Raw genomic sequence first — 19,876 nt, forward strand, 5'->3', positions numbered from 1 at the left:
TGGATAATTTATTACTACTAACACATACAGTATGTCCACTACTACGGTGTATCCCATATGCAATGTAGATAACGATTAGAGCTAATCTAACAATTCACACTCTTTTGCTTGCTCACGTCTCTAACACTGCGACTTTTTAGCCGCAAATAAGAAAGCTGTAATGTGTGCAAAGGAGAGACTAGACACACGTGCATAAACTCAGTCTGTATTTATTTCTGTCATCATAGTCATCATAGTCTGGGTCAGAGAACATGCAGGCAACAACAAACAGGAACAACCCATATACAGCAAACGGGAAAACAAAGTGAGATACAAAACCAGGACAACATGAGAAACAAAGGCTTGGACTCAATGGTTAAAATGGTTAGAAGCCTGAGAGGGGAAAAAAAAGAGAAACTTGGGGTACATCTCAATCAGCTGCATAGTTCAAAAGTCAGAGCAACAGATCAGGGAGTCTGACATTTTAAGCTGTCTCACTGAATTGCTGTGGCTGGTGTCACATCTCTAGGGTTAGGGGTTCAATTCCCAACCTGCTACCACCTTGTGAGGGTGGAGTTTGCATATACTCCCTTACTGTAGCTTTGGTGTTTCCTAACCAAAAATGTGTGTGTCTTGGGTGTGTCCTGGGTGTTCTCCAAGGCATAGGCTCCCTACAACCCTGTGTCTGTGTTTTGATCCATATTGTTAACACTAATTTGAGCTTTTCACTTATAAACACATCCTTTCAGACACTAAACACCTCAAGTTGAGACCAAAAAAAACAGCACACGCCACACATGGCTATACGAACAAACAAGCATCTTCTAAGCAACTCCTGTGTGCAGTGTAATATTAGCACTAACCCACGGCCCTACTGATGACTATTATCGGTCTTGTTATGTAGCGACATCGGCAGGCTAAAGAGTCGAAGGATGTTGCTACAGCATAACCATGAGTCAAACAAGGTGTGAGCTATAGTTAGTGCTGATGAGCATCATAATGCAGAGGCTAGCATTAGCTATGTTTAGCCGTGACAGCACGAGCCCTCGTGCCCCCTCCTTTTCCTGTCAGGCCTTGGGTTTGACAGGAAGTTATGCTCTGCTCTGTCACAGCGAGTCAGCTCAAGGACAAAGTCTGGACACCGGAAGAAACGACTCGGATTCGACCGACTTGTAACAGCACGAGCAGAACCGTTTTCACGGTGAAAATTAAATCAGTCAAGTTGAAATTAGTTTTGCTTCTCATCAGTCTGTTTAATGTCCAGTTATTAACAGTGATAGGGTTACAGAAAGCCTCCTGAGTGACACTTTAGTGGGAATTCGAGTTAAAGTTAACGGACAGCTGTGGGCGGGTCTCTTTTCCGATACATGAACCTTATTGCCCTCGTTGTAATTGTGTTTAGAGTATCAGCTTACACAGAGGCCAGAGAGGAAAGGGCCGTGATCACAAGAGGCCAGAATGTCTAAGTGACAAATTGTGCGGTATTCAGATTGAAAGAAACTTCACTTCCTCTGATATTTAGCTTAAAGAGTAAGATTAATGAGTGCTCGCCATCAACCAGAAATCTTTATCAGTGTAAAGAAAAGAAACCTGTTTCAGCCAGTTTTTTTTTCTGCATTACATAACACACGTCTCTGAGGCTGAAGCTTCCCGCTGGTATATCATATGGCTCTAACTCATCTCTATGAGGCTAATAGTCTTGGGTAATACCAGAAATGCCTATAAAGTTATTTGAATATACTGGCAGTACAATTCATAATGTTCACGCTGAAGTGCTTGTTACACTGGGTGCAAGCCGGGAATTCACCATTGCAGGGTGTCGTTAATTACAGCAGATTTCTTAAAAACTCTACAGGAAGCCAGGCTTAACCTAAACTCATTACAAATACGGCAGAGAAATGTTTACCAAAGTCTCGATATTATTCATTGTATGGTTTTCGTCCAATTAAATATTTTTTTCGAATCAGATGTTGAAATCTCTGACTGCAATATTAAAGTGTTTGTTCATTAAACCCAAAGCCTTTTCAGCACAGCCTGCATTAAAAAAACACAAAAGTCACAGAAGGCACTGACGCAGCACTAATAGACAGCTATTGAAGCCTGGGCACAAATTAGCATGTGTTAGGTTTTCTCGCACAGGACTAAAGGTAAACGCTCGGGCTTTTAAACCTGTCGTTCTGAGTGCTTCCCGAACGCACAGCTTCACGTTACGATGATTGTTAGACCTCTCAAAGAGGCGGAACCTCGTAACCACGTAATAATGTGAATTAATGACATATCAGGGTTAAATATACCAGCACCAGTCAGGATCGCTCGGAACCTGTTGTAATTGTGCCATTTGTAAATGGTTTCAAAACGGTATAAGAATATGTTCTGTGTGATTACTTCTGAAATTTGTCGTTCATACATACTGTAAGTCGAGCTAGCTGTCACTCCCTGGGATGCACTTATTTCCAGGGATTTCAGAACAGCGTAACAGATATTGCGTCATCGGGTAGGCGTGGCCTATTTGATAATCGAACCCTAACCCTAACCGTAGTTTTTGGTTGTTTATTTGTTTTCAAAAATAGCTTAACTGTAAGATAATAAAGCATAATAGATATAAAATAGGGGGCACGGTGGCTTAATGTTAGCACGTTCGCCTCACACCTCCAGGTTTGGGGGTTTGATTCCCACCTCCGCCTTGTGTGTGTGGAGTTTGCATGTTCTCCCCCCGTGCCTCGGGGGTTTCCTCCGGGTACTCCGGTTTCCTCCCCCGGTCCAAAGACATGCATGGTAGGTTGATTGGCATCTCTGGAAAATTGTCCGTAGTGTGTGTGTGTGAATGAGAGTGTGTATGTGCCCTGCGATGGGTTGGCACTCCATCCAGGGTGTATCCTGCCTTGATGCCCAATGATGCCTGAGATAGACACAGGCTCCCCGTGACCCGAGAAGTTCGGATAAGCGGTAGAAAATGAATGAATGAATGAGATATAAAATATAAAATCTACCTGTATGACTGTTTTGTCCTTCATTATCCATCGTAGTATGCTTTTTTTTTTTTTGAAAGAGGGCATTTTTCCAAGACCTCCAGAAACACGCCCACTTTACGCCATGGTAACGAAACCCCTGGAATTTAGTGAATGCCGTCACTCCCTTCTTTAGCTAGCAGCTTAGCTAGGCGGACACTTCTAATGTTCAGCTGATTTTAGAAAAACTTTTGAATGCTTTTTGATGCTCATCCTTATAAGGAGACTGAGATTCAACAGTGTGTTTGAATTTAAAAGTCAGGGAGGTAAAAAATAAACTTCAGCTGTTCAGGGACTTATTGTAGTCGTATGCTGGATCCAAATTTACCTACAGTACTTGTAAAAAGCACTAAAAACACTCTTTGTGGGGAACAAAGTGCATACATTTGAGTGTGTAGCAAGAGGGTATGCGAATGCTGGGACATGCTAACACGTCATGCGAAGGAAGAGAACACTGCTGCCAAGTTTTTCTTCATTCATTCTTTTTTTATACTACATCAATTCATTTACAGTTCAGTTGATTTATTTTTGCACATTTCCTTTACACCTGTCTCTCTAAAATGCATGAAAAGGGCTCATTTTATTTATTAGGCACTCATTCTCTTCATGTAACCCTATAAGGCACTCTTTTACACAACCATTCATTCCACCGTTAACCTCAAATGACAATAAAAACTTTATGTAGTACTTAACATTTATTTCTTACACTTAAATACTGAAGACACATCACCGTTGTTACAATGGTCTGCCATGATTGCAGATTCAGCAAAGCAGTCACAAATCTCTCCTCCTCCACACCAGTGTCCACAGATCCAAAATTTCAACAATCTCCCAGTTATAGTAGACCATTCAGGTACCTTTGGGGTACTCATTTCAGCATACTAAGATTTGGGACACACTCGTTCTAATCTCAGCCGCTATTTAGGACGGATAATAAGTGAATTGGGACACGACATTAGATTCTAAATTCCCGTGAGTTGACAATATTTTTCTGTATATACTTTCATGCATTATTTAAAGTTAACAGTTCACCTAGTTTTAAGAAGTACACCTAGAGAACCCAGAGGGAACCAACGTGGAACTGGGGAAAAATGGAAAACTCAAGACCCTGGAGCTGTGAAGCAGTGACACTCTCATGTAACCCATAATAATGCTAATGTGGCTGGATTTTTACACAGTGCTTTTATGCGATGCTGCTGATTTTTTTTTTTTGGCACATTAAGAAAGTAATGATTGTCGTTACAAATTTTTTACCCATTAAGCCTAGCATTAAAGACTTGTGTAAGTTGCAGACTTTCTAATAACAGCTCCCACCACCATCAATCAGAAGACTGCCCTAAGTCAAATAAATTACAGCTGCATTTCTTTTACTGCTATAAATAAGCGACTCAGCTAGGATGTGAAAACTATAGTAATAAAATTTTAATAAAAATTCTGGGGAAGTGATGGATCAACAGTTAAGGCTCTGGGTTACCGATCAGAAGGCTAGGGGTTCTAAGTCGTCACGATTGGGCTATTGAGCAAGTCCCTTAAGGCCCTTCTCCATCTTTGGGGCAGTGGTGGATCAAGAGTTAAGGCTCTGGGTACCAATCAGATGGTAGTAGATTCTAAGCAGCCACTGATGGCCTTAGAGCAAGGCTTTTACTGTGTCTGCCCTAGATTTGGGGCGGTGGTTGATCAACAGTTAAGGCTCTGGGTTACCGATCAGAAGGTTGGTGATTTCAAGCTGCCACCACCGGGCCACTGAGCAAGGCCCATAACCCATTATGCTTGGGCTTTAAGGCAGTGGCTTACAGTGACTCTGTAATCATTTCCTCTACAAATTTATAAATCTATTTAAAGTTAAGAGGTATGTACACTAGACTCTGTAGAGTTATAGGAAATAGACCGTATTTATGGTCAGTGGTGTAGTCTAGTTTTTTGTAGTGAGTATACTGTGACACCCCGCCACCCCACCCCAGCCTCATACGCATCCATCCTAGAGCGACACCCCATAGGCACCACCACACTCCCTAATGCATAAAATATGCATCTACATGTAATTTAGAGCATTATTAAAGACTGCTTATGTGTTATCAACATTCCAATTTATTATAAGCAACAAAAGACAGTCAGCTGATAAAACCTGTGCTCCAGGTCCCATTTTCATATAACATTTAAGAAAATTGTGTTATTTCCTCACCCTCAATTTGTTCCAAAACTGTATGAGTTTCTTCTGTTTAACACAAAACATGATATTTTGAAAAATGACACAATTTTTATTTTTAGGTGAACTTTACCTTTAAGAGCTACATTTAGCCTTAAATGTTATATGAATATGGGACCTGGAGCTCAGGTTTTATCAGCTGTCAATTTTCAATGTACATTTAAGAGTGAACAATAAACATTTGTTCAGTTTTATCACCAACACTCTTTCATTGCAGAATATTATGAACTGAATGAACTGGTAGTTTACAAAGCTTTCCAAATACATTTGTACTCGGGCTGTGGGTGAAATGTCACCCGAAGCTGCTGTAGCTTTAGGCGCAGGCTTCCGAAAACACTCAGAGTTTAGTTTGGGTCTGCTTTCGTTTCATATCTTCTTTTACATTACTTAGTTAATTTCAAATTTGCGCCACAAAACACCACCAAGCAACTGATTTTCCTCCTTGGTAGGTGACGTCAAGATCAGGTCACAGGCCACAGAAGCCCCAATGGTCCAAAAACGTTAGTGATTCGCAATCACAACCACAGTCTGTGTTCGCAACACAGTGCGGGGTGGATTTATGAATGAAAGTTCTGTCACAAAACGATATTGTTACGTATCCTCACGCTGTTTAAGTGGGTATACGTAAATCCTTGGCCTTTCCTAGTGGGTATACGGCGTATACCTGCGTATCACGTAGACTACACCACTGCTTATGGTGATAAAACAAGTAAAATTGCTGTTCTGTGGTTAGTTCTGCAAATGAAACAGGTTTAACCAACTTTTCTTGTTGACATGAAAGGCAGATCAGTTTATGTTATACTCAAGTCTTGCACCCTCACATGATACAAAGAGGAATAACACAGCCAGATTTCAATCTGTATTAAAAAGTAAGAACCAAGATAGACCCGATACCGTGTACCCTGCTACAGTACATTCCACAGAAGATATGACCAGTCAGGCTGCTATTTCCTGTTGTTAATTCTGACACATAGAAAACGCTGCCTTTCAAATACTCCTCCATCTGATGACTCCTGATAGTCGGAGGACATGCACTGAAGTCAGCTGACTTATCTGATGTTTTTCAACTCGTACTGTAATATTAATAGTACTTTCAGCACGGCTGGTGCGTCAGCTGACTTCCTGCATATGAGCAAAATTCCAGCACAAACACACTAATCCCAAACATCCTCCTCTGATCCTCCCTTAGGCAATGTTCAATTACGTTTCACTATAAAATACAGCAATGCTTAAAGAAGAAAAAAAAAAGAAAAACACATTCAAGCTTAGGTACAGCTCACAGTCCGCTATCTTATATTCTTACCCTTCCATTTATTTTTAGACGTTACCTCTTGGGACACTGCGAGTTGTATTAAGAATCGACATGATGTTGCACATACATTAACGAACCCATTTATAACAGACCGCTTAACACAGAAGAAATGTTCCTACCATTTTAGCTGCACGTACAGCTTGGAGTCTCACAGTAGCAAAAAAAAGGCTACTGCACTTAAATACACACTTAGCACTTAAATGCCTTTCTTCTTTATACACTTAGAAAAATAATCCATTTAAAAGCGTCAGTCGTCTACATGAGTTTGACATGACATACGGCTAAGTACAGTGACCCATACTCAGAATTCGTTCTCTGCATTTGACCCATACAAAGTGCACACACACACAGCAGTGAACACACACACACACTGTGAACACACACCCGGAGCAGTGGGCAGCCATTTATGCTGCGGCGCCCGGGGAGCAGTTGGGGGGTTCGGTGCCTTGCTCAAGGGCATCTCAGTCGTGGCCGGCCCGAGACTCGAACCCACAACCTTGTTAATCTCAGAAGAAATTGAACCGCAGTCCCTTTAAGTCATTCGAAAATAAAAAGAATGTCCTTGGAGAAGCTACAGTACAGTACGCAAGAAACAGCAGTTTTGATTGTTTTTTTTGTTTTTTTTAACAGTATTATACACTGCAGTTGAATTGAGAATACACACTGTATGAGGCAACAGACTGGAGGCTGACATATTGGGAGCAGAACATTTTCTGTCTCTCTCTCTCTCTCTCTTTTTTTTTTTAAATAATAACATAAAAAGTATGTTCCACTACAATAGAGAATAAAGCATTTCAAAGAGTTGCACATTTTCTCCCGAAATGCCCCTTTACATTTCCCACCCTGTATGATTTCCTAGCTCATTATCTATCTTCAGGATTAAGCTCTCCATTGTCTTCTTTAAAAAAAAATGCACTCATTAGCACTCATCGACATTATAAGGTATGTACCAGGAAAAAAAAAATGGATGTTGCATGGAAGGAATGATAAACCATGTGTATCACTTCCCAGACGAAGAACATGTACAGTTACATGTAATGCTGTAAAACCATGGGTTTAGAACCGGACGTCCTGTGTCGTTGGTGTTTTTTTTTGTTTTTTTTTTCCCTAACCAAGTGGTGATGGTCCAGTGAATAAACTACAGGACATAAATGGATAGATTGGACACAATACAGCGTACAAAAAAAACAAAAGGAAGTTATTTGTGAATACAATACACTGTGAAACTTGTACAAAGCAACCGCACAAAACAACTCAATTCAGCCTATAGGGAGAAAGAAAAAATGTGTTGTTAATTCCTCTGACAATGGCAATCAGATCTCTAGCCTTAAAAGGATCGTAGTATTTACCTAGGATGGGAGTAAAAGAGCTTTTTAAGACCATTCTGTCACTCAGTGTCTGCCTTTGTCTTTTTCTAAGAGGTGAGACGTCGTCCAGCCTCAGGGGTACTGTAAATGCGGCCCGATGGACGGCATGCGCGTCTCTCTTAGAATATGTTATCTGTTTCATTTGTCGGTGGAAGAACACTGCATTAAAGCAGAAAACTAAATGAATAACACTTGATAATTCATTGACAATAGTATTTAGATATTGCTTCAGACAAAAAGTGCGAAGTTAAGAGTTTAAAAGAGTTTCCTTTGACCGTAATAGCTAACGCATGTGCCTCGTCCTGGCTGTTGCTGTAATTAAAGAATTTAATATCACATCATGAAGTAAACGGGTGATGAAAAAACATTGCGAGTGCCAATAAGTATCGATAGCATGGAAAACTTTAGAGGATCTAGTCCTGTAATAAAATGGTCAATGGCAACTACGGCTCTCAGCTAATAACCTCTTGCAGGTACTGTATGTCATTAAAATGGTTGTATATTGTGGCTTTAAAGTAATATTTTGTTATTTCTCGATGAAAAATTTGATGTAAAATGTCTATGAAGCAAGGCAATGTCGTTTACAGGAACTGTGAAACAGCTGATTTTTTACCACCTTCTCATTTATTCTTTCCTTTAGCGTTAAAATGCAGCTTGTGATATTATCAAGAAACCTGAAGTGCACCACCATTTGCATTGAAAACCCAGCCTTTTATAACATGGCTATAGGGCTAGATGGTAGAGATATACAGTATAGTATTTTAAATTAATAGTTTTAAAATCATTTTAAATGTATGTATTTACTCATTTATTTTTATTCTTATTTTTATTCATTTTTATTACAAAAATGAATAAAACTAAGAATAAAAATAAAAGGATTAATACATACATTTAATTTTTTTAATGTATGTATTTATTCATTTATTTATTTTTATTAAAAAATTATATTTTTATTTATATTATTATATAATGTATTATATATATATTTCTCTCTATATATATAATATAGAATATAATTATTCTCACATATATATATATAATTATTATTCTCACATTATATAATAATTATTATATATAATTATTATTCTCACATTCTATAAGAATTACACATTCTTATTCTCTTGCATACTTATTATTATTATTATTATTATTATTATTATTATTATTATTATTATTATTATTATGATAATTATAATTCTTCTTCTTCCGGACACTTATTCGGCACGTAACTTGTCCTGCAGCTTTTGTCCTAGACCCATAAATGAGGTGTCAAATCGACCGGCTCATTGAGGAGAGGTGTGCTATCTATTTTGTACGTGATTCAACCAACGATGTTCGCACAGCGGACGGAAAAGCGGCCAAAAAAGTCCCATAGAAATGAATGGGAAATTCCTAAAATTCAAGCGAAATAAAAAAAAATTCACACAACATGGACATGTCATATATCAAAACACTCAGCAAGATGAGGGGAACTGACGTCATGTGTAGCCCCAACCCCAGAATTAGCAAAATCAAAAATTTAGCACAACATGGACATGTGACATATCAAAGCACTCAGCATGATGAGGGGAACTTGCCACGTGCAAGCACATTCACATTTTCTTTAGGAAAAAGTACCGTTCTAGTTATTTTTATACTTCTGTGAAGCTGCATCTATAACTATAACTATAACACTATACAAATAAATCAAATTGTTACATTACATTGACAGCGGAGATAAAAATCATTTACAGGCAATAAAAACTAACTAACTAACTAACTAACTAACCCATTTATCTGTTTCTTATTAGACTTAAAGCTCATCCGCCATCCAGACATTTGCATAGATCCAATAAAGTAGCAACAGTGCTGTGGTACGAATCACATACATTGCTCAAAAGAGTTGAAAAGATGTTCTCACGGTTAAGTTTTTCTGACTTCTTTATTTTCACACCACTTCCAAGAGCTTTTCATGTCCCAAGAAGGCAATTCTGTTCATCAGGGGAAAAAAGTCTGTATCTGTCTGCCTGAGAAAAGCGTTTACATTGAGATACTTTTCTCCTGTAATTTTTAGTATTAGTATTTATTATTTAGTGGTTTGTGTACTGTAGGCATACGGATATTTAAATATATGACATCCATATGAGCAGTTCATACACAGATCAGCCATAATATTAGAACCACCTGCCTATTACTGCGTATGGTCTGCCTTATACAACCAAAACAGCTGATACACAGATACTTGTAGCATGAACTTATTGAACAATTTGCACCGCAGCAGCTTTTCTGCGGGACCCGAACATCTTTCGCTTCCCATGAAAAGTTCACAGCTTGGATCAATTTGCTTCGGTACTAACTACCATATACTGAGAATACCCCATTGTTCTGTTTTGTAGATGCTCTGACTCCACACAATTTGTCAAGTCGCTCAGATCCTAACACTTTCCTGCTTTTCCTGATTTTTCCTGCTTCCAACACATCAACTTCAAGAACTGTCAGTTTACTTGCTCCCTAATATATCACACCTTGAAAGGTGTTATTGTAACAAGATACACTTCCAAGCTGCCACTGTTGGGCCTTATAGCCAAGCTGTATCATAGCTGCCCCTGCGCTCCGACCCCAACCTCCTCAGTTGCAATATATGAAGAACAGTATTTCACTGTATATGTGGCAATAATAAATGCTTCCATGCCCTAATTCAATAATTGATGTTGTTCACATCACTGCTCAGTGGTTTTAATGATATGGCTGATTTGTCTACATGTATATGTAGAACACAGTCCCTACTTTTAATAGCTCATAGCTTTACTCATAGCCATCGTACTCTGTCAGGATTACCACATGCTTCATCAAAAACAAATGACTACCTTACTTCCCTTTAGTGATACGAGCTGTTCATCTTCAATCCCATCGAAGCACATCCTCAGTGTAGATGGTTTTGCTCAATGAAGTCAAATGGCTGAAGAAACCAAATACATGAGATCTAACAGTGTATGAAGTACATGACAGTTACAATTTATTCTCTCCCTCCCTCCCTCCCTCTCTCCCTCATTGTAAACCTGCAGTTACTTATAGTTATGGAGTAGAAGATGTAGAGCTATATCGATGTATTGCTACAATTCCCAAAGGTGTGAATTAATACCGAATGATTCATTTGGCCCAAATGTGCAGATCCATCAAGTGAATTTATTTGTTTGTTTGTTTGTTTGTTTGTTTATTATTTCATTCATTTTCTACCGCTTATCCGAACTTCTCGGGTCACGGGGAGCCTGTGCGTATCTCAGGCGTCATCGGGCTTCGAGGCAGGATACACCCTGGATGGAGTGCCAACCCATCGCAGGGCACACACACACACACACACACTCTCTTTCACTCACACACACACACACACACACACACACACACTGTAATGTGTCTGTCTGTGTTTTCCCCTTGTTTCTGTCTGCCGTCTCTCCCTGATGTTAATTGTTGACCCCGCCCACCTATCTGTTACCATGGACACTAATTACATTCATTCTCTTCCCCAGGTGTTTTGTCTTAGTCCTTGTCTGTCTCTGTTTTGTGATTGGTTCTCGTTCTCCATATATACTCTGTCTGTTCACTTCAATGTTGTTGGTCGTTTTTGGTGTTGGTGTGTGCATGTCCATGTTCCCGTTTCCTGTTTGTTCCGCGTTGCCTGCCTGTTTGTTTGTGTTTTGTTTATTAAAACCCGTAAACTGCGTTTGGATGCTCACCCGCTTTTGTTTCACCGTGTCACATCGTGACAGAACGACCAACCTCCAATGGATCCAGCAGAACTCCTGTTTTGCCTACGTCAGGAGGACGCCCCAGTTGAGGAGTACACGGAGGTATTCTTGGACCTGTGCAGCGAGGTCAATTTCGATGAGAAGGCGCTCAAAGACATTTTTAAGCACGGACTAAGGGAGATCCTGCGGTATTTGATGCCGTCTACCAGAGAAATAAAGACATTCTCGGAGTTCGTCAACTTGGCGTTGCTCCTGGACGGGTCCACGCTGAGCGTGAGCACTGTAGAGACGGAAGCCGGCCGTAAGTATTTTTTGGGGGGGGCAGCAAGCATCGGGATCCGTGGGCCACAGAGTGGAATCAGCCACGGACGCCCGAATGCTCCACAGTGCCTCCGCCCAGACCAGTCCCGTGCACATCCGTGATTGAGCCAGTTCCCATGGCTACCGTACCGGCGAGCTCGGCTGAGGTCCGTGCTAACCGGCTGGTCTCCAAACTGGCGGATACCCCGATGAGGTCGGCTCGGGCGGCCGGCATCCCTAAGCCGCCAGCTGGACCAGCCGGGATGCCGGAACCAGCCGTGTCGCCGGAACCGACCGGGTCGATGGAACCTGCCGAACCGACCGGGTCGACGGAACCGACCGGGTCGACGGAACCTGCCGAACCGACCGGGTCGACGGAACTGACCGGGTCGACGGAACCTGCCGGGTCGACGGAACTGACCGGGTCGACGGAACCTGCCGGGTCGACGGAACCGACCGGGTCGATGGAACCTCCCGAACCGACCGAGTCGACAGAACCGACCGGGTCGACGAAACCTGCCGAACCGACCGGGTCGACGGAACTGACCGGGTCGGCGGAACCTGCCGGGTCGATGGAACCGACCGAACCGACCGGGTCGATGGAACCTGCCGAACCGACCGGGTCGACGGAACCGACCGGGTCGATGGAACCTGCCGAACTGACCGGGTCGACGGAACCGACCGGGTCGATGGAACCTGCCGAACCGACCGGGTCGACGGAACCGACCGGGTCGAAGGAACCTGCCGGGTCGAAGGAACCTGCCGAACCGTCCGGGTCGACGGAACCGACCGGGTCGACGGAACCTGCGGAACCGACCGGGTCGACGGAACCTGCCGAACCGACCGGGTCGACGGAACCTGCCGAACCGACCGGGTCGACGGAACCTGCCGAACCGACCGGGTCGACGGAACCGGCCGAGCTGACGGAACCAGCCGAATCGGCCGGGTCGACCGAAATGACTGAGTCAGAGGACGCGGTCGACATCATGACACCCAGACTACCTGAACTCTCTGCCTGGCCTGAACCTATGCATGTTTCTGTTTTCCTGTGTTTTGCTTCGCTGGACTTGCCAGCCCTTCTACCTCCTGTCCCTGTTCATAGGCCCAAAGCACCACCCTGGCTGCCAACTCCGTTCCGGTCTCTGGCTCCGCCTCCAGCACCACCCTGGTCCCCGGTCCTGCTCTGGTCTCTGGCTCCGCCTCCAGCACCACCCTGGTCCCCGGTCCTGCTCTGGTCTCTGGCTCCGCCTCCAGCACCACCCTGGTCTCCGGTCCTGCTCTGGTCTCTAGCTCCGCCTCCAGCACCACCCTGGTCTCCGGTCCTGCTCTGGTCTCTGGCTCCGCCTCCAGCACCACCCTGGTCTCTGGTCCTGCTTTGGCCTCCGGCTCTGCCTCCAGCACCACCCTGGCCTCCTGTTCTCCCGGCGCCGCCCTGGCCTCCGGCTCTGCCGGCGCCGCCCTGGCCTCCGGCTCTGCCGGCGCCGCCCCGGCCCCCGGCTCTGCCGGCGCCGCCCCGGCCCCCGGCTCTGCCGGCGCCGCCCCGGCCCCCGGCTCGGCTGGCGCCACCCCGGCCTCCTGCTCGGCGGGCGCCACCACTACACGAACCCGACCCGCCCTCCCACCCTGGTTGCGCCTTCGCTCCACTCGCCTGAACTGGGTTTTGTGGACTTGGGAGCGTCTGGAAGCCGCTCGTAGGGGGGGGGCTCTGTAATGTGTCTGTCTGTGTTTTCCCCTTGTTTCTGTCTGCCGTCTCTCCCTGATGTTAATTGTTGACCCCGCCCACCTATCTGTTACCATGGACACTAATTACATTCATTCTCTTCCCCAGGTGTTTTGTCTTAGTCCTTGTCTGTCTCTGTTTTGTGATTGGTTCTCGTTCTCCATATATACTCTGTCTGTTCACTTCAATGTTGTTGGTCGTTTTTGGTGTTGGTGTGTGCATGTCCATGTTCCCGTTTCCTGTTTGTTCCGCGTTGCCTGCCTGTTTGTTTGTGTTTTGTTTATTAAAACCCGTAAACTGCGTTTGGACCCTCACCCGCTTTTGTTTCACCGTGTCACATCGTGACACACACACACACACACACACACACACACACTACGGAAACCCCCGAGGCACGGGGAGAACATGCAAACTCCACACACACAAGGCGGAGGCGGGAATTGAACCCCCAACCATGGAGGTGTGAGGAAAACGTGCTAACACTAAGCCACCATGTCCCCCCTTTATTTATTTGTTTGTTTGTTTGTTTGTTTGTTTGTTTGATGAGCTTGATATATTTCCCCATCTAGCTTATCTTTATTTTTAAAAATATTGGCACATTCTTAGTTCTTATATAGAAGACACACCTAAAGCATCACATATTAAATAGTTAAGGCCAAATACCCAAAGTAGTAAAAACACAAGATGTAAAAACCAGTGGAACCAGTGCTGCCAGTCAGACTGTACACACTAGAACAGAGTGGGAGTATACACGTGGTTTCAAAAAATTCTGCTTTACAAACCAGGACCATTGAGTGCTTTCAGATTGCGACATTAACCAAGTTCTCCAGTCAGTGCCAGAAAAACAACCTGCAAATGTCTTTCTTTTTTTGCAGAACAGCACGGCAAGAAAAAAAAAAGTTTATTTCCTAGACTTTTCTGCTTCAATATGTTACCTAGGTGTAGCAGTATAACAAATAATTTATTTGGAATGAATCTTTATTTTTGTGGGAAGCTTGCCAGAAAGGTTCCCAGGGCATTTGGCTGAGAGTAAAGGTGAGCATCAGGACTGTGGGATGTAACAAACGTTTTTTTACCTTCGCACCATGACAGAGAAGCTTGATATGATGCCCACAGGACGAAGAAAGATTCGTTACCATGAGCATACAGCATTCATGTGTTCATCCTTAGTAATTACCTGGTCAACCAAATTAATCAAAGGTTGAGAAACTGTCAGAGCCAGAACATGATAAGTCTGGGCTGCCATTATTGCTTTTGTTTTTTTACACTGTGTCCAAGTGCATAGTGGAGGAAAAAGGCCACATCGACATTTGGTTTAAATCTAAATTGAGATGCCTTCCATCCATTGAACAACCGCTTATCCTGGACCGTGTCACAGGGAGCCTGGAGTCTCTCTCAATAGGCTCGGGGCACAAGGCAGTGGATGCCCTGGATGGGGTGCTACCTCATCTGCCTCACTCACACACACTCATTCACACACCACAGACAATTTAGAGATGTCAATCAGACTACAACATCTTTGGACTGGGGAGAAAACCAGAGCGAACCCCTGAAGCACGGGAAGACGAGGCAAACTCCACACACACGATCGGGAATCGAATCCTCAGCCCTGGAGGTGTGAAGCAAATGTACAAAATTTATTTAGTACATATCGGCATTATGTCATACCAGTAGCGGTGTCCATAGTTTTATGATGAAAAGTGACTCCTTTTCCATTTTATAGATTATTAAACAGATCATTTATCTGGTAAATGTTTACTCAGATTCTCTACTCTATTATGTCAGAAACAACATGAATGTTGTTGTTTTTTTGTTTTGTTTTTTTATCCAAGTTGAGATTTCGGTTACATTTTTATCGATCTGTTAGCCTGCATGTAAACACTTATGTACTGATAGGCACTACTGAGCCCACATCACTCCACAGTTTAACCTGTGTGTCTGAACACGCACACACCGGTTGCGTGTCTGGAAGTGTTTGTCAGGCTGCAGATCTGCGTCACGCAAGGTGTCTTCTATGACCCGTGTGACAGGGTGTGTGTTTACAAATCTGGCTGTCACTTGAAGTAGAGGTCACACACACACACACACACACACAGAGAGAGAGAGAACTGGTTGCATGAAATGACTACCAGGCTGTGCAGATAAAATAACATTCCAAGAATGTTTTCAACTTTTGTGACGGCATCCACACCACCGTGTGCTTTTACTGAACATTTTATGAGATCTGATCATCATTAGAGTCTTAAAGGAAATCTTAAAGGAAGTCATATAATAAATACGGTCCTTAGGTGCCGATTCCTTCTCTAAGCACTTATTCACAGAGCCTGGTTTTCCATGTGGTCGAAATTTATTTGGCATTTATGGAATGAGACTCCTCTTTCTTTTCTTACATAAAAAGGTTCTTAGGATCTTAGGTTTCGGCATTTTCTAAGTAATACTCTTCAAGTGAGAGTAAATGCTGGAAATTGAGTTTGAAATTGTGGTTGCTTTAGTGTATATGATAACAGGAACTAATGCTATGACACACATACAAGACCAGAGATGATTTATTTATGATAATAGCTGGAGACTTACGGTGACATGAGCGACAGCGATCGTTGGTGACTAGATGTGATCCATTTGAGAAATACAGAGCGACTCGGTGCAGCGACTATTAAAGGAATTAAAGACAGTCAATCTCTATTAGTATGTTGTTCCCCAGAAAGGTTCTTTATATTGAACCATTTTTAAGGGTTCATGGAAATGGACCTAATTGTTTCTTTGAATCCAAGTTACCTGGTTTTTATTAGAATCATTCAGGGGTTTTTTTGGCACTGATTTCATCTTACACGTTTTTTAAATTATAGAAGCACTTTAATAAGAGGTTTATAGCCCTTCAGGACCCTGTTTTGGGAAACTTCATAGTACAGCGATTTGTCTGGAAGATGTTTCCCAAGATGTGGATAGATGTTCATCTAGCAGATGTTCCACAAGACGTTTCCAACAAAAGGATAAAAAAATAAATTCCATAGTAATCCACCCTTATATGAGAACTTTGCATCAGGCTGGATCATACTGCCCAGGCGTTGATTAATTTCCTACAACAGCATCATTTCACCAGTCAGGTTTATTGCTGGAAGCAGCATGTAAACCTTTCAGCTAATGAGCTTGTGAAAAGCGGATAATTTAAGTCAGATGTTCTAATCATTTCGTATGTGGTTCTGACCTGCCCTGCCATATGACAAGCTAAACTTAATCACATGTGCTGTAGTCTGATTAAAAAGAGAATTCCAGTGAAAACGTTGCCTCTGTTTATCAAGGTCAAACGAATCATTTAGAAGATATTTGTGATATACGATACGCTCCTTCAACGCGGGACGTCCATCGCGGGGCCGCTCAAACAAATGACCATGTAGCTTAGTGACGGCTAAAGATCTACAGGCATCTCTCGCTAACATCTGTGTACGTGATTTATAAGACGAACGCTCAACAAGAGTAGTGTACATGTGAGCTTATCTCAGACTGAAAAAAGAAAACTTGCCAATTTTTCAAGTCCACCTGGAAAATTTACAGCACCCGTGTGTTAGAAATGGATGTGCGTGTCTTTAGACTCTCCACTTTATCTGCTCTGCCTGTCTGCACACGGCAAACTGACATCAAATTACAGTCATGTGATACAAAACGTACAGTACCAGACACAGAGCAACAGCAGATAACAGAAGAATGCATGATTTCTGGGTGAACCTTGTGCTTTAGAGTATGCTATCATGGAGTAACTTTTTTTTTCTACATATAGCAGAAGGCTTTTAGTTAAAGCTACGGTTAATTAAGGAGGTTCCTTCTTTTACTAGATGGAACAGTAACATGAACATTATGATCATGGTGAGCTCACGGTTAACATGCGTTCCTGGAAAAATCCAGTTCTTTCCAAGGGGCAATGAGGTTTTTTTTTTTCCACGTGTGTTTCATTCCTGTACATATAGCTTACACAAACACATTCATGCTAAACCCACACCTGACTTTGATTTGTCTGGTTTTACAGTATTTGCGTTCGGAGCACTGCCCTTAGGCGGCCAGCTCGGAGACTGCCTACAATGCATGAGTGATCACACAGTCTACAACTGGAGGTGTTATTAACTTTTTTTTTTTTTTTTTGCTTAAAGCAACCAGCACTCCAAAAATGGGATTTGTAGAAGTCTTAAGCCCTTCTGAAATAGTTTTCCATATCCACAGATGGTCGACATAATACAAAACTCAGACTCTTTAATTAGCAGCCCCAAAAGTATGCAAAGACCTGACTGTCACTCCCATAGGTGCGTCCCGTTCCAGATGCAGTCCCTTCTGGGTTATTATAATATCCTTCATTCTTCTGGGAAGACTTACCACTAGAGTGTGGAGTGTGGCCGTGCGGATTTGCGATCAATCAAGCACATTCTTGAGCTCAGGCACTGATGTAATCAGCGTTCCAGTTTTCCATCGGGATGTAATCAGAGTTCTATTTCATCCCAAAGATGTTCAGTGGGGTTGAGGTCGTTTTTTTTTTTTTTTTTGGCAAACCACGTCTTAATACAGCGCACATTGTGCACAGGGGCATTGTCTTGCTGGGACGGGGTTGGGACTCTTAGTTCCACTGAAAAGAAACTGTTCTACAGTTAGAATAGTAGAACACAAATAGTTGCTATACATTTGTAGGAGTGATTTTATGCTACTGTATTTTATTTGGTGATTTGGTTTCTGTTTGTGCCTTGAGATAATTCAATGAAATTAAATTCCTGCTCCTACTGCTGTCTGCCATCCATCCAATAAATATATACAATTACATCACACTGGAACAATATAATTACACAGATCACACGGTGTATTTATTTAGTATATTTCCTCCTCCTGCTCAGCACCTTGAACAGATTTTCGGCTACCCCTCACATACATACACGGCACGATTACTTGGCGCAGACTAATATTTAAGGTGATATATTTACATTACTCTGCAGTGTAATATATTTGTCTGTAGTTGTTATCCTTGGTAGTATATTTTGAGGTAACAATGTAGCAGGGCTCTCAAGTGACATCTCCAACAAACCTCCCCCAAAAAAACAACAACAGTGGGGTGTTATGTTTGGTAAGGATCACTGAACACAATTTAAGTATTTATACAATTTCCATTTATTAATTTGTGTGTGTGTGTGTGTGTGTGTGAGAGAGAGAGAGAGAGAGAGAGAGAGAGAGAGAGAGAGAGAGAGAGAGAGAGAGAGATTATGTCTGGTGTTGTTTATTGTACGTGTTTGTTGCCTTTTTGGTCTCCTTTATCATTTGTAATGTTGCTCCCATTTAAAACAGTTCGGCTCAAACCCAGACATTTTTAGGGACATGATTGAGGACAATGTCCCGTCCAGAGACAAGCTGTTTCGTGTTGAGGTTTTGTTCAAACCGACCATCGAAAATACCGTCTCGGCATCAGCATTACAATGTGGAAGCACTAAAACCAAGGCTGCTTGTTCTGAGCAGGTGTTGTCAGTGAACCGGGGCCCCCTGGCACCATCTCAGGGCCCCTAGTTTGAGAACCACTGCCCTAGACTACTTGTTCTGAGCAGGTGTTGTCAGTGATCAGGCTGTAAAACTGTTGGCTAAGTCACAGACACTCATGAAAAACTGATGCTGATTATCTGGGAAACATTTCTAACAGCAGTCAAAATGTCATTGTTTGTGTCAATTTGTTGTAACGGAGATCATGACTTACTCTGTGCTCAAAGTGATGCTCGCAGCTCCAGTGCTTTTCTCTGTGGGGGAACGAGGACAATGCTGAACAATTCCAGGATATGCTTTTTTTTTTTCATTGGTTGTTGCATTAAATCTTACCCATACACAATAGTGCTATTTTCAGATTGGCTATTGTGTAGCCTCTGTTTTTTTTTTTTTTTGATTGGCTGATAAGTGTCAGGCTCGACTAAGAGCTCCAGGGGAGACGCGCTTGATTCCTGCCCGGTTCCATAGACACAGCGGTGCGGACTGATACATTTTGGGCGCAGCGGCTTATTAAATATATGATAAATAGTCAAAAAGTTTTTCTGCGTGAGAAATACGACGTGTGGCAGGAGAGAGGGGGAAAAGACCCAAATGCGTGACACTTCAGAGCCCTGATGTACAGTAGTTAGTCATAGGTAAGAGTACAGGATAAGAGTGATGGGTCAGAGTGAAGAGTAATAGTGATGGGTAATAATAAGTGTTATGTGTGAAGGGTCAGAGTGCAGAGCAAGGGTGAAGCATTAGAGTGAAGGGTGCA

General features: G+C 42.6%; 1 protein-coding gene across 1 annotated transcript in view; it reads left to right on the forward strand.

The window, feature by feature from the left end:
- efna3b (ephrin-A3b) overlaps window positions 1-19,876 on the forward strand; it is an 81,509-nt gene that overhangs the window by 59,934 nt on the left and 1,699 nt on the right. The gene's annotated exons all lie outside the window — the stretch shown is intronic.

Source organism: Tachysurus fulvidraco, chromosome 3 (genome assembly GCF_022655615.1).
Source record: "Tachysurus fulvidraco isolate hzauxx_2018 chromosome 3, HZAU_PFXX_2.0, whole genome shotgun sequence".
Taxonomy (NCBI): domain Eukaryota; kingdom Metazoa; phylum Chordata; class Actinopteri; order Siluriformes; family Bagridae; genus Tachysurus; species Tachysurus fulvidraco.